Source organism: Parus major, unplaced genomic scaffold, assembly GCF_001522545.3.
Source record: "Parus major isolate Abel unplaced genomic scaffold, Parus_major1.1 Scaffold101, whole genome shotgun sequence".
In the NCBI taxonomy this organism is placed as follows: domain Eukaryota; kingdom Metazoa; phylum Chordata; class Aves; order Passeriformes; family Paridae; genus Parus; species Parus major.
The window spans coordinates 78,904-93,863 of record NW_015379261.1 but is presented as its reverse complement, the minus strand read 5'-3'; the positions used below and the strand labels follow the sequence as shown (position 1 = coordinate 93,863).

At 36.1% G+C, this 14,960-nt stretch overlaps 1 long non-coding RNA gene across 1 annotated transcript in view; it reads right to left on the bottom strand.

The window, feature by feature from the left end:
• The window catches only part of LOC107198531, a 30,775-nt gene extending 16,304 nt beyond the window's left edge, over positions 1-14,471 (bottom strand). Inside the window, exons 1-3 of the long non-coding RNA XR_001519040.2 lie at positions 14,396-14,471; positions 8,285-8,366; positions 7,020-7,097 (exon numbers count right to left, since the gene is read on the bottom strand). This is a non-coding gene — a long non-coding RNA (uncharacterized LOC107198531). The remainder of the gene's footprint in view (positions 1-7,019; positions 7,098-8,284; positions 8,367-14,395) is intronic.
• Between the last annotated feature and the right edge of the window lie 489 nt (positions 14,472-14,960).

The following is a 14,960-nucleotide window of genomic DNA, read 5'->3' as shown; positions in this document are numbered from 1 at the left end:
TGCGAAAAGTATTTTCAAACCAGCAACTTGAAGTTTTAGAAGTATTTTCAAACTTTTCAACTTGAAAATCTTTAGCCAAGAGCCTTAAACGAAGTAGTTTAGGAGACTGATGAACCACTAATGATACTTTTTAACAAATCTTGCAAAACTAAAAACCTTCTGAAGATAGCCTTGTCCTGCCAACACCATCCTAATATATTCAACTTACAAAACCATGGGGAATTATAGGCAGATCAGCCTGACGATTATCCCCCATAAATTAGTGGAACTAGTAGTATGCAATGAAATTCTTGAAGATAAAGTAATTTTGAGTTAATTATCCAGATGACTGGAAGGAATGTAGCTGAAGTGTATAAAACAGAGTGGAAAAGAGAATGTGAAGAGAGATCAGCTACTGACTGTGTCTTTCAGGTTAAGACCTAGAGGCATCAAATGAAACTAGCAAGAAGAAAAGTCACCTAAAAGATGAAGCAGTTCTTAACAACACTCTAGCTAAGTGAGATAACTTCTTAACTTAAAGGTTCTTGTGGGTGGTATGTTTATCTAGGTCCAAAAAAAAACACTAGGCAAGTTCAGGGGGGGAAAAAAGCCAGGAAGCTCAGGTATAAAATGGTATTTTTAGATGTCTAAGCTTCAAATTGGTAAAAATGTCCAGAATCTTCCAGAAAAAAAAAAAAAACAAACCTGTTTTAAGCATAAAATATTTGATTTTGTCCCAGTCACACATTAATGAGACAGAGGCAACTTTTTTTATGGTCTTTTTCATCATCCCCTAACAATCAATCACCTTATGAAATATTTGTAATCTAAGAAAATTACAGACAACACCTAATACTTCAAAAATTGTAGTGTGAACAGGAGGCAAAATATTCAGAAGTCTTCATAAATGAGTGTTTAGCATGGGTGAAAAAAGGAAAATACCTCTGTTCAGGTGTTTATATATATATATATTACCTTTGAAATTTTAAGAGGTGGGTTCTGATAGCCAACACAGCTAGGACCTTTTGGAGAGCCAGCTAGCATCAGGAGTTGTATAAAAAAACCAGCTTTATATCTCCCCCAAAAGGGGAGCTGCCTCTGGCCTTGGAATTTTTGGATTGATGAGTCTTACTGTTCATCCTTTCCAGTCTGGGGCTTTAATAAGATGAAGGTTGACAGACTACCTCGTATGCCTGTGACACTTCATATAAAAGACAAGAATTACTGTCAGTTTCCTGCATCACAGTTTAACACTGTCATCTTCAAGCTTTTACATACGGATGCTGAAGTTTACCTGTGTGGAATGGAGGATTTGTTCTGGCTGAAGAAGGATAAATTGGCCAATGCTAGAAGTAGTTTATTGAAAGGGATGAACTACTGCAGGTTGTTTTGTTGGGTTTTTTTAATAATTGTAGTATCTGATCTGACCTTTTCACATATTTACAGTCTCTTTGGCTGTACTTCACTGAGCAAAAAGGACTATCCCATCTCCTAAGGTGAAGGAATAATTGTTATCCATATGCCAAACACATGGAGGGTAGTGGTCCAGGGACCCTGTACTCCGATTTCTCCAGAAGAGGAAACAGGGACATGTGAACCTGTCATATGAAACTGACAGATTTAGCCAAAAGCAACCTTGGTGTCAGAAAGTAATTTCTCTGTAAAAGTGTGTCCAATGTAGAGCACGACCTGGAGGTTTAGCACCTCCTCTGCAGGCTGTACTTACCTGCTAAAATCATCTACATAGACATGACCTAACCAACCTCCTGCCAAGACAGATACCTTGATGACAACAACATCTCTGTGCTCTCTGCTGCCTCAGTGCTCTAAGGAACAAAATGCTTTGGTCTAATTAAGATCTCCTGACTCTGGTAGTATGAACCACAAAGGCCTGTGATATAAAAGAGACTAAATTAGGTGAAATAAAGCCTTTTGATCTGAAACTCCATGAAAATTTCAAAAACTTTACAAACTCCAGTTAAAAATGGTGTGTATCAATAGTCTGTGTTCTGAGACATGGTCCCCTGATTTCATTTTAACTCTGCAATGTCAGCTTTACTGATTTTGATCTGTGGCAGCTTGCCTTTGATACTCTGGCCTTGTTTTAAATAATGTCGGAGAAAATTTGTAAAAAACTTTAGATGGAATGACAGTGACACGGCTAATTTTTAATAAAATAATAATTCTAATTAAAAATTACCTTTTTTCTTTTATTCTGAGAGGAGTGATCTTTGCATAGTGTTTAGATTTGGAATCTTTATATAATAGCTTCAGGCATTTATTTTCTTTTTTTAGTTTTTCTTACAGCTCCTACTGTGACAAATTAGAAAGCTGGAAGTAGGTGTTATCTGCTTAGCTCAGAAACATTCACAGAAATGCACAGTATTAGGTAGCCTTTACAAAAACACTCAGTGAAGCCTTTGCAGCTGAAAGCCTTTTAAATACATGTCACATGAATATTCAGTCAGATATGCAAATTTAGGCTTTCTGTTACTTTAGTAGATTGATTTGTTATTTGAGATCAAGGCATAGATCACACCAAAAGCACATCAAAATATCAGACCTTTTATAATATTCTTGTACAGAATATATTGCAGGTAGTCTTGTTTGTTTTCTATTCCTCTTGGCAGTTTACTTTCTTTCTATAGGAAAATAAAACCTAAATTCCTTTTAGCTTTGTCACTCCATATGCTTTGATAAAGTGCTCCGTCACTGAGGCTTTACAAATAACCTGAAAAGGAGGTTTTGATACTGTAATACCAAATCTATTCAGTATCCAGTATCTCAGAATTAGTTATATATTGCAGATAAATGCAGCTAAAAGATCTGGAAGGTCAAACAGATTCAAGATAGCTCTGTATTTCACAAGTACCTAACTGGCTCTGTCATATATTCAGACCAGTGAGAGAATGGGAAGGATTATTTCAGGTACTATTTCAAAGCAGGTTATTCACCAATTTCTTTAGGTGTATTTTAAGAAAAAAACTTTTGAATGTTATTCCTGAAACTCTTTCAGAGAAAAAAAATTAAATTTACTGGTGGGAGTGCTTTAAACAGAGATCAAAAGAAAGCAATTACTGACCACTGAAAGAACTCTTGGTTAGTTGAGAGGAGGCATGTAAAGTTCTGCAAATCTCCTGCTATACATTTCAGGATATTAATAAATCAGACAAGTAAATCCAAGTTGGCAGGTGTCCCAAACTTCAGACAAAAATCTCTCGGCTTCCAAAAAGATCTAGGACGCTACCTTCCCTTTCTCATCCTTACTGCCTTCCTGCTTACAAAAGGATGCACACAACAGTCCAATGCACTGGGCAGTTTTACCTGCCTGGGTGAGGATGCAGTCTTCTCCAGATATTGTACAAAGTAGTTCTTTCCAAGTGGATTCTCTGGGAATGGCTGTTAGACATGTAGCTTCAGTTCAAAACTATGACTGGGCAGGACACCCAACTGTTTAGCCTCTGTATAATCCCATTACACAATGTAGAATAAAAGGGTTTTTATTATTATTTTTTATTTATTTCTCCCTGCCTCCCAGAAGAAGAAAATCTCAGCTCAATTTTGTCATTCTTTAGTATTCTCTGTTCCACTGTTGCTGTAAGGGATTAAAAATCCCTCTGTAGCACTCCATTTTTGTCAGCTATATCACTTGGCACAACAAAAGATGTCAGTTCTCCCTAAAAAACTCCACCTTATCTACACTTAAACCACTACATCTACAAAACTACTTTTAAAAGTTTAAAATGTAATTTAGGCCAGGCAGGTTTATCTAGAGCAGGGTTTGGATGTTGACAGCAGTGCAGAGAATAGGATTGAAATGACCCAAGTTTCCCAAGTTTAAGGGCAGGGTACCTCTCACTGATATTTGGCTTGGCTATAGAATTTATTTGTAGCTTCCAGTGGTAGTGATAAAGTTAATCTTCTTTGTCACAAATCAGCCAATGCTCTAAAGAAGCTCAACACCTGACCACACAATCCAAGTAAACTTTAGTTTTAGATGCATAAGTTCCCAAAACTCTGCTGGGACTAAGATGGGTATTATATATCTGCCTTTTCCCTTTGAAATCTGTGGTGCTTTCTCTACAGGATCTTGTGCAAATTGATGGTGTTGCTGGAACTATTTGTTTCATTTAGGGAACTCTCTTTAATTTCCTTCCATGTTAAGAGGCTGGTATTCCAAAAGAACAAACTGCAGAAGAGATGTGATTTGCAGCTGCAGTTATCTGTTAGTCAGGCAACAAACTCATCAATGATAATAAGCAAACAGGAACTAAAGATCAGGGAAAAAAAAAAACAGGAGAAGCGAAAAAAGTAACTTCTTGAAGAGCAATAAAAGAACTGATGAGAAGCTTCTAAATAGCAGCAGAAGAATACGAGATATGTTGGAATATTTTGTTATGACAACTTTTTTCATTTACTTATATAATAAATAAGTGACATATATTTATATTGGTATAATCAAAATTTTATATTAAGAATATGTATGCATATTTATTCTTTCACTACCATCAAAAAAGAAGATATTAGGGATTTGTTTTATGACCCATAAAGGACATCTACCAAAATGATCCTCAGAGATTCAAGATTATAACAGTTTTACCAACTAAGCAGCTCAGTGGCTGCTTAGTTTTTATTTCTGTGATATGGGACATGGAGAATCATACAAAATGTGTCTGACAGGAACAGTCTCTCTCCAGAAGTAAGGAATTTTACAGACCATGCCATGTGTGACCATGGCATTGATGAAAGGAAGCTCTCCATACTGATGAACCCAGGATGCAGCACTGGAAAAGTTTGATGGCCATTTCAACTTATGCAGCTATCAAACGTTATACATGTAATTTTTATTATTATCAATAAAACCAATTCCCAGTCCATTGCAGATGGACTCTATTTAATGGTCAGTTTCCTACTGTCATCATCCTTGCTGCTGCTGTGTAAAATGTAACAATAATTCCATCACAGAGCATTGCCTCATGTGGATCAGATTATCTGGGTCAATGTAATTGTTATTACTGCGTCAATGGCATTGGCCTAAGACACCATTGATTTAAAATAAATCTCCGCATTATTTAATTCTATTGTAAATATTGAGATTAGCTCGGTTGGCCAGAGCATGGTGCTAATGAATGGCAAGGTTGCAGGTTCGATCCCTGCACAGGCCATTCACTTTGGAGCTGGATTTGGTGGTTCTTGTGGGCCCCTTCCATCTCAGAACATTCTGTGATTTTGTGGAACACGAACAGCTTTATGAACAGATCTGTTCTTCGTATCTAAACAGATGCCTTCTAATTCTATGATATATCAATTTTAATAAAGACTCAAACAAAAACTCTGTGTAAACCATATGTAGAGAATTAATCATAGGTTTTAGCAGCTGTCCTTGACTGCATTATGGGGAAACAGAAAAGGGAACAAATACCAGCTCCAAAAAGGATTACATGTTGTATAGTTCAGTCAGTGATTAATATCTATTTTAGTTGGAGCATATACAATACAGAAAGAGTAGCAAGGTACTGCTTTATTGAAAGATATTATTATAAAGTTTTATGTCAGGAAAACATCTTACACCATTTTTAGGAGTTCTTTTATTCCTTTTCTTTCTTAGTCCGTCCAGGTACCAGAAGAAGTAACTTTTCAATTACACACATGAGGACACGGGTTAAAAATTATCAAAACCAAAACACAGAGTATTTTTACAGAGGTAAATTTAGGCAGATACTGTTGTTTTTTCCAACACCTATAAACTTCACATTAAATTAGATATCCAGTGTAATGTGCTTATGCTTGTTAAGTCAACAAAGGGATCTCTCTGATGTAAATTTATTATATGAAGACTGTGAGAAGTGTAGCTGTAGCTTTTAAAGCACAGAGACATTTCTCAAAGTATCAAGTACAACTATAAATATTGATCTATGAAGTAAATAATTTGCAGATAAAAGCTATGTTGAATGTCTTCATTAATGTTAAAAAGTTTAGCTGTTGGCATTTAGGGAAAGTCCGAATCAAAGTTTAATACACAACTGTTTAACTGAAGATCACATTTGCCATAACCCCAAATTAGGCATTTCTGAGACATATATCTAGAAATGTACTCTGATGAGATACTGGTACTATTTACTGGTTGCACAATAAATATTCAGTATTAATTACTTCCCTTGTGTCTTTTGAAATCTTCATTGCTTTTACCAGTGTCCATTTTGTTTGTTTTAATGGTACATCAAAGTAATTACTAGTTTTTATTTCCTTCCTCATGAGCCTTGTATTTACAGCCCATTCCTCTTTGAATTTTGCCACGTCAAGTCACAGTAATAGAAATGTCTGTTCTCAGGTCTAGACATTGGATTTGTTTATTTTCATGTTAAATGTGGTTAAAGTTATTAAATAGTATGGGTTTCATCTTTGCATTCATTATTCCCCATTTTGTAACCATCTTGTACTCGTGTCTAAGAGTCATTAAATATCACTACTTAATAGAGCACTCTAAACTCTTCTTCAGTGGAAAGTGTATGTAATCAAACTCCTGCCAATGACAGAGGTAAGCATGCACTTGTGATACCTAGACTATTAGATTTAGCAATTCTTAAACACCTAGTTTCACATAAAAGTGAAATATCCCAATGCATCAACACCAGTTTTGCTATTAATTTTCAAGAAGGGCTTTTCTTATAAGCTCCCTTATCTAACTCCTATTCTGGTCCTTCTATATGGAAGAACATTGATTAAAGTCCTCAGAACCACATCATTATGTCACTGCAAATTAAATTCTTCATCTTTTTTACATCTTGAAAATTCTTCCGGTTGATAAGAAGCAAAATAACTCATCTAGAAAAGACAGCTTAACAAAAGGGAATCACTCCATTATTACAGATACCTTCATCTTTTGACTACTCATCTGTTCTGTCTCAACATTTGTTTAGAAATTCACTGGTGTGGATACTAAAATTTAGAATAACTCTGTAGGACAGAGTCTTGATTATCTTAAAGATCTCTGGGTGTCTCACCAATGTAACCAGTGAAATAGAAGAAATGAAACCTACCTTGGGACACAACCATAGGTCATGCAGAAACTTCCCTACTGGTGTCAGAGTCATTCAGGATCTCTCTAACACAGACATCTGAAATATGAAGATTTAGAATGAAATTATGTCCTCAGTGAAGTCCATGCTTTCTTTTTTGGCTATCTAATTTTGGTAATAGTATGAATTACGGGACATCTGTGTATAAAATTAACTTTAGAAAATGACATATGATTTTCTCTTTCTCTGCTCTGCAATGGCTTTATTACTGTATTTACAAGTAGTATGACAGAATGTTCTTGGTTTTGTCCTTGGCTTTGTAAAGGCACTATTTCTTTTTCCTTTCAAGCTTGTGAATCTGATAGCTGTGTGTCAGTTTTGTAAACTTGACAGATGTGTTCTGTTAAGGGAGGAGATCAAAGGGAAAGCTGGTGGGCGTCAAAGTTTTGGCTGTGACAGGATGAACTCATCACAGAGGACTGTGCTGACAAGAGTTTCTGCTAGGGCACAGCGAGAACCAGCTGATTGCTTAGGGATGGGGAGCCAGGAGCTGGGGGGCAGCCCCACACAGTGCTGGCCGTGTTCTCACAGGCAAGACAGCATCCCCAGGGGCTGAGCATGGCAGGCAGAGCACAGTGCTGGTAGGAGGGCCCATCATCAGCCCTAGACATGAGGGTGAACCAAGTCCAGATAAATTCCTGTCAGGAGCAGCTGGTGGTGGGGCAAGAGGCAGGGCCAGGCAAAGGTCTGCAGCTCAGGCAAGCACTGCACAGGGTTTGAGTTCCCAGGTGAGGCTGCTCAAAGAGCACATTAATGCTCAGCACTGAAATCAGGCCCCACAAAGAGCTATTTGCTTTTAATTCTTGTCTCTACTTTCTTTCTTCCTTCTTTTTTCTACCAGCTGCCAGCCTAACAAGGTGAACACAGGTTTCCTCATTCCTTTTGTGAATGGCATCTTGCTTACACATCCATGAATAACACTTAAGAGGATAAAATGCTGAAACTCTTCTTCACACTTAAGGGAAAAACAATTAAATGCTGTATTGCATATGCTGAGTTCTCAAGTGGCCCCCTAAGTCATGTTTCCTTAAACAGAGCTGCACCTGTCTGAATCTACAAATCAGCACATAAGAGGCCCCTTTTGAGTTCATATCTTTGGACTTTTACACATATAATTCTGAAAAAAAAATGTTAGTTTAGTTGCACAGCCACACACCACAGAGGAAAATTCTGGATAGCACTGAAAAAAGAAGTTTTGTTCAGTGGAGATGGGCTTTCATACTTACTTGCTTTTTCACTGTTCTAGCAGGTTTATCCATGAATGTTATGGGTACATGTGGAAAGACTGATCAACACTTCCCTTGGGAGCTGAAATAAATGCAGAACAGAAACTTTAGCATTTCAAAGGAGGTTCTTGAGACCGAGTTGGTCACAGAGAAATATAACAGGGACTCTTCCCTTATTATTTTAACTAGCTTAATACAATGCTTTTGAGATTAATTTCTCTCTTATTTACGCTCCATGTCAGTCAAATTTGCTCAGTTATTAACCATTCTTTTGCTATTCTGTAAGAAATTATGTTGATTCGTTTTACAAAAGAGCATGCAGGGATTCTTCCTTCTCTGTAATAAGGTATAAAATTTATCCTAACCTCCACAAGTCATGCTGAGCTTGTCAGGAATATTTATCACATGACCTAAACATTTATCTACATTTTCAGTTAGCAATATTTTTCATTAACTTACTTCTTCTTTTTTTTTTTTAACTGTTTTATCAGTATGTACTGATATGGCATTTGTGATCTATACAGTTTACATTGCAGAGTTAATCAGGTCAAAATAAAATTAGTAGAAGTTGGTTAAATATTTTCATTGATTTATCAGTTCTAATGACAGCCTAATGTGTAAAAAGTTTTAAAGAATGCCACATAATCATAATGGAACAATCTTGCCTCAACACATGATAGTCCATTGTATTGAAAAATGGCACAGAAAATCCATTTAATGTTATCATAATGTTATTAGAAACATCTTGAAAATTACATACTTAGTTATTGAATTGATTAGTTGGAAAAATATAAATGAATATAATGTTCTTAGCCTGTGAATGTGAAAACATATTGTCTGACTAAAACCAATATATACTACTGAAAGTGGACTAAAACTAAAATATGACTTTTCAGTGATATTTAAGAGCTTATTGACTAAAAGAAATCTTCTTCTAAAAGAAACTGGGTACTTTGCCACATATATCTCATTAACTTTCAATGGGCTTTTTTGGAAAATTAGGTCACTAAGTTACCACTATAAGCAGTATTAATGTAATACTTCCCAACATTTCCATATGTCTTAACTCCAATACTTGAATGCCTAAAGGTACATTCTTAAATCATCTGTTTCTTGATTTTCCATCCTATAATTTAATTGAAGCTCAGATTGACTCCAGCACTTCTAAAAATACTGCCTGTGCTTACTTAGAACCCTGTATCTCAAAAGACACGTGTCCCAAACAGACAACACTGGTTTAATTTACCTAATTTAATAGTTTGTTGTCACCAAATATTTAAATAAATTTTCTTTGATTTTGCCAACATACCAACTGTTGAACAAAATACTGGGAAGCAGAATGTGCACACTATTACCATTCTGGATCCAAGCAGATTTCAGGCCAAAGTAGGACACAAATATAATGTTTTAAAATTGTTTATTTATTTCCCCTTATAAAGGACACTTCCTTGCTTACTCAGATAAGTCAGTGCTATCTGTAAGAGTCTTTCTGGCACACAGAAATTTTACAAATGTATGTGGAATGCTAATCACTGAAACTATTCTATGGAAATTTATAGAAAAGTGAAAACCATTATTATCCAAACAAGAGAGTCAAATAATAGAATTACAAATACTTGCAAATAAAAATAAAATTATTGTAGAAATGAAAACTTTTCTTTATACAGCACAGAGTGACAAAAATACTGTGAAACTTGTGACTGGGGAGAAAAGAGCAAAGATCTTTGTGAGACACCACTTTTAGAAAAAGAGTCATTCATCCCAAGAAAATTTTGAACACATTAGATTTCTATGCTTGAAATGGTATTTATACCTCTTATGTTTAATGTGTTTAAAATATATTTTAGCTAATTACACTTTTGCCTACTGGAAAAATCATCTATGGATTCTCCTAAAATAATTTATGGATACTGGTTCCCACAAAAATATGGATATTAACTAAAATATCTTAATTTGTGGCATTTACTGATGGCCTGGCTATTATAATTTCATAGCCCAGGTTTGTCCACTTCTGGCTGGTTTGTTCATTTGGCTTTTTCCAATTTAAAAATCTTCAGACAAAGAGAGAGACATTTGTTGCAACAAACCCCCTTCAAAAGGAAACAGAACTCTGTCCCAGCCACTGCAGCAGTTCAGTCTCATTATTTTAATCACTGCGCAGCATTTACAGTTGGAAAGGAAAAGGGCTGCTTCCATTGGCTCCATCTGGCAAGCTGTCTGTCATCTTAATGGATGTGAATTCCAAGCCTTCTTACACCCCTGGCCATGGTTGAATTCATCCCCCTCAGCACAATACTTAACAAGGGCACTTTTTAAGAAACCTACCTGAATGAACTGTCAAGCCTGGTCTTCAGGATTAATAGCTATTTACCTCATTAAAATTCTTAGAAAACATTTTTTAATGCTTTCTATGCTTATTAGCTGTTTGGTTTGGGGTTTTTTCTCTTTTTTTTTGCCTTCCATTAGTAATCAGCTCCATCTTTGAGACTGATTCTTGTTTTAAAGCAGTGACAGGACTAAATTAAATTGTGGACCCAACTATCATCCTCTGAAAATTTATCAAAGGATGTAGCCCTAGAATGGGGATCTCTCACACAGAGTTGCAGCAAAGGTACAACTCAGTGTTGTACTGCACTCCCTTTTGGGAAACTGCACCATCCCCCAGAACCATTATAACAGAATACAGGACATACTCATCTGGCTTTATGTTCTCCTGGATCTAGAAAACAGAGGGGAGAGGAATTTGTGATTAAGATAGTTTTGGCAGCCCAAACAGGATGCTTGGCACTTGTTGAGCTAAAATTGTGCTATTCGTGGGAAGTCTAGTAATTTATACATACTTCATATATGTGTATTCTTAATAATTTGGGGAGAGTCATATATTAGGAGAACACAGAGAAGTCTAGCCTAAATAAACATTGATTTAGAAGACAGAAATTGGTGTTTTAAAAAGAACAAAAGAAAAAAACCAAAATAACTGGAAACTGGAAAAAATAAAAACAAGAGTAGAAGACACAGCTCTAATGACCTATTTTCATAAAGCACAGGCTTTGCAATGAAGTGATAAATTAAAAATAACTGGTTTTGTAATATCTGCACCTCAGCTGTTGGTAGCTGATCCACGCTGTGAAGGAGGAGACTGCAACTGTAAATCAGATTCTAGTTTCCAGCTGCCAATAAATCAGATAATTTACAAACATTTAAGCTTCACATTTTTGTTTTACACATGTACATGACTACATTCCATTTTTAGGCTCAGTAGCTCATTTGCAAATGAATTTAGGAGTGATAATGGAGTTTCATAAAACAAACATTTACACTAATTTAAATGACATTATTTTTATTCATCCCAATTGCCACAGCTTTTGTATTACAATTTTTCTCTGTGAATTTGCATTCCTAATATTAATAAAATTAATATTTTTTTAAAACTGTAGTGTCCTTGTAATTACCTTGGATACAAATTCCACACATTTCATTGCCTTAATTAAGCCTGTAGTCATATGTGGCTCAGAAGATTAGTAATTAAGTGGTTAATGGACAGTTTCCTCTACTTTTCCAGGCTGCCTTCAAATTATTTTTTTACCAACCTCTCAGAGCTTCTTCAAGCAGTTGTAGCCCTTGCATATTGATATATCCCTTCTTCTCTGGCTGAAGGAAACACCTACATGGAGTTTCAGAAAACTCACAGTCTTAGAAATCAGCACCAAATTGCACAGAAATTAGTTTATTTCATTGAAAAGCTCTCTTTCTAATTAGATGTTGCTGCCTATAGTAAAGAAAACTGTGCATCTGTTAATCATATTGTGGTTATTAACAGTTAATGAAGTACAGAAACATTTTTATTCCCTGCAGTATTAACGTAAAAGGATATGTAGATTGAGTAAAGATTCAGTCTAGATTCCTAGAAAGTAGCCCACGAGTTCTTAAGTTTATCAGCACTTTTGAGAGATGAATGTCATGTGTTTGTGGGAAGCCAGAAACAGGTAAACAAGCAAATTGTAATTCTTTCTTGTCCTCTTCCCTCAAAACAGGGATCCCAAAAATTTGCATATTACTCCAGTAGGTCATATGACATAACAAGATTCAGAGACACACCAGGTTTCTCCTTCACACTCTGATGACCAAATCCAGATTTTTCCTACTCAGTTCAAGGCTTCTTTTGAAGACAACTGAATAAAAATCTCTTCAAAGCATAGAAAGACATAAGACAATTACTGGTTTACTTGGAGGAAATCTACCCATACATCCAACACCTTCAATTTGTTGGTATAATCACGAAGGGCAGGGGTCAGACAGGCTTCCAGCCCCTGCTCTAGTGTGTGCATGCCAGAGATGGGGAGAGCAGTGGGGCAGGACTTTCTGCTCACAAGCGATTACTGAGTATCCCACTAGATATTTGCTTTCAGATACTCAAATATTTTCTCTCTACACTTTCTCTGGCAATCATTAGATGCATAAAACATTCTAAGTGATTTCATATGTCCTGAAAAATCATTCTTTTTTGATCTCTGGTTAGCTATCTGTTAGGGATGCCCTGCCTACATCGCTGGCAGATCAATAAACGATGCAAAGAGCCAAGTGTTTTGAATGGTGTGAGGCTCTGCTTTTGTTTTGATAGTCAGGATCCAAAACAGCTAAAGCTCTTGAAGCTCCAGAATTTCATCAAATGCAGATTTTCAGATTTGGTACACAGAAGGTTAACACTGTGCTTCTTAGCCCTGGAGTGATATACAAAAATATACAGTTAGTGACTTCAGGAAACCCATCTAAGCCCTGCATGTGCATTTTTCACTTCACCAACTACTCTGGTGGTAGCCAGTAGATCTAATTTCATCAAGCTTGTGCTCCTGACAGCAGTCACATCAAATTAAAGAATCTTCCAGACTTAGCTGGCACCTTCATCTAAGCCTTTATATAAAATAATATGCCTGTTGCCTTCATCATGCAATCCTTAATTATGTGAAAATCAGCAGACTGCTGCTTGTGCCAGCAAAGAAAATGAGGAAAGAATAGTGTTCTTTCCAATGCACATGGCTGGACACTCTTCAGAGACATCTGATTTGATTGACAGTAACAATATTCCATTGATGTTCTTTTTTATATCTATAACTCAAGGCCCTTTTCCTAAAGAGTTAGCTTATGCATGCACATATTAAAACCTGCATTGTTTTTGTTTTTGTTTTTGTTGACAGAGATGCTGCAAATTTTAGTTCTGGCTTTTAAACAGATGCTACTTGGTGGATAAATATGATGTGCCCCCAGGCTGACAATATTTTACTAAAAAAAAAGATTAGGAGGATGGGTGAAGATTGTTTACTACAGAAGCATTCTGTGCATAAATCTCAGGGGAGACTCACAAAATATCTTATCCAAGTTCCAGACAAGGATATTTGAATTTCTTGAAGTCAAATACAAACCCCAGTGGGGATCAAGGTCAACACAGCAAACTAGGTGATCCCTCAACAATCTAATTACATTCCACTGACCCAGAAGAAAATCTAGAAGCAACACAGATACCTCTGGATGCTGGTACAGCATCTATCAATTGCTGGCCTCTGGGCCCTGTCATTACCTGATGTCTCCACTGCTAAATCCATCCCTAGGAATCTTCTCATTTCTATAATATATGATCATTTAGACTGGATGCTAGTACCTAACAAGCTCCTAAGTACCTAACAAGCACGTGAAATTCCAGCAGAAAGCATCATAAAAGGGATTTTGTTTCTTGTAACATCCTGCCTCTCATTACCAATGCAAAATATTTTAAGATAAGCTTCTTTGGAAATCATGTTCTGATATTTGCCAAGCACTTCAGGAAACCTGGTCAGAGGGAATGTCTGAGGACTCTTTTCTGCCCTAGTTATAAAAGAAGAAAACCCCAGTAACTTCACCACTAAGAAAGAACAATAATTAAATATTTTGAAAAATGGAAAAACAAAAACTATGCACAGACCAATTGACAGATATAGACAGATTGCCTATACCAGATATTTAAAATACCCTACTTTGTTGTTTACCTGATATCTCAGTTGCACAGGGATCTGTTATATGTTCCTACAATACACTATCAATTACAAAAAACAGTAATCAAATTTATGCATGACAAACCTGCTTTACAAATGTTTCTTGCTAATGGCTCAGCACAACTGCTCTTTTCAATGATGTCCACTGGTGCACTGAGGACAGCTGAAAAAGCAAATGAAAAAACTGCACTGGAAAAATAAAAAGAAACTACTATAAGGATTATCTGTTTCTCACAGTCTGATGACTTTTCAGGGGGAGAGAAGCACACAGTGTTATTGGCAAGAAATTAATATTAAAATATAAAATAAAAGGTGCATTATGTCAAGTCCCAGGACTGTGAAGTACTGTGAGTGTGCATTCAATTGTTGCAACTGTATTGAACTGTACACTATGTATTTCTTTTTATTTATTGCCTCATGCCACAAATATTCCTCTATTCCAAATCTCAGCCACATGCAGGAAAATATATTTGAGCTGCAATCTAAATGGACTAATAAAAAAACAACATTCAACCATTTGGAACTGAAATATTCATGAGATACTCAGGGAACAATGAAACTGAAGTGCTTCAGCTATCCTCAAAGAGCAAGAGTCAAGAACACACAGGAGTAACTAGAAAGCATCCTACTGTGCCTTCAAACTTTGCTCT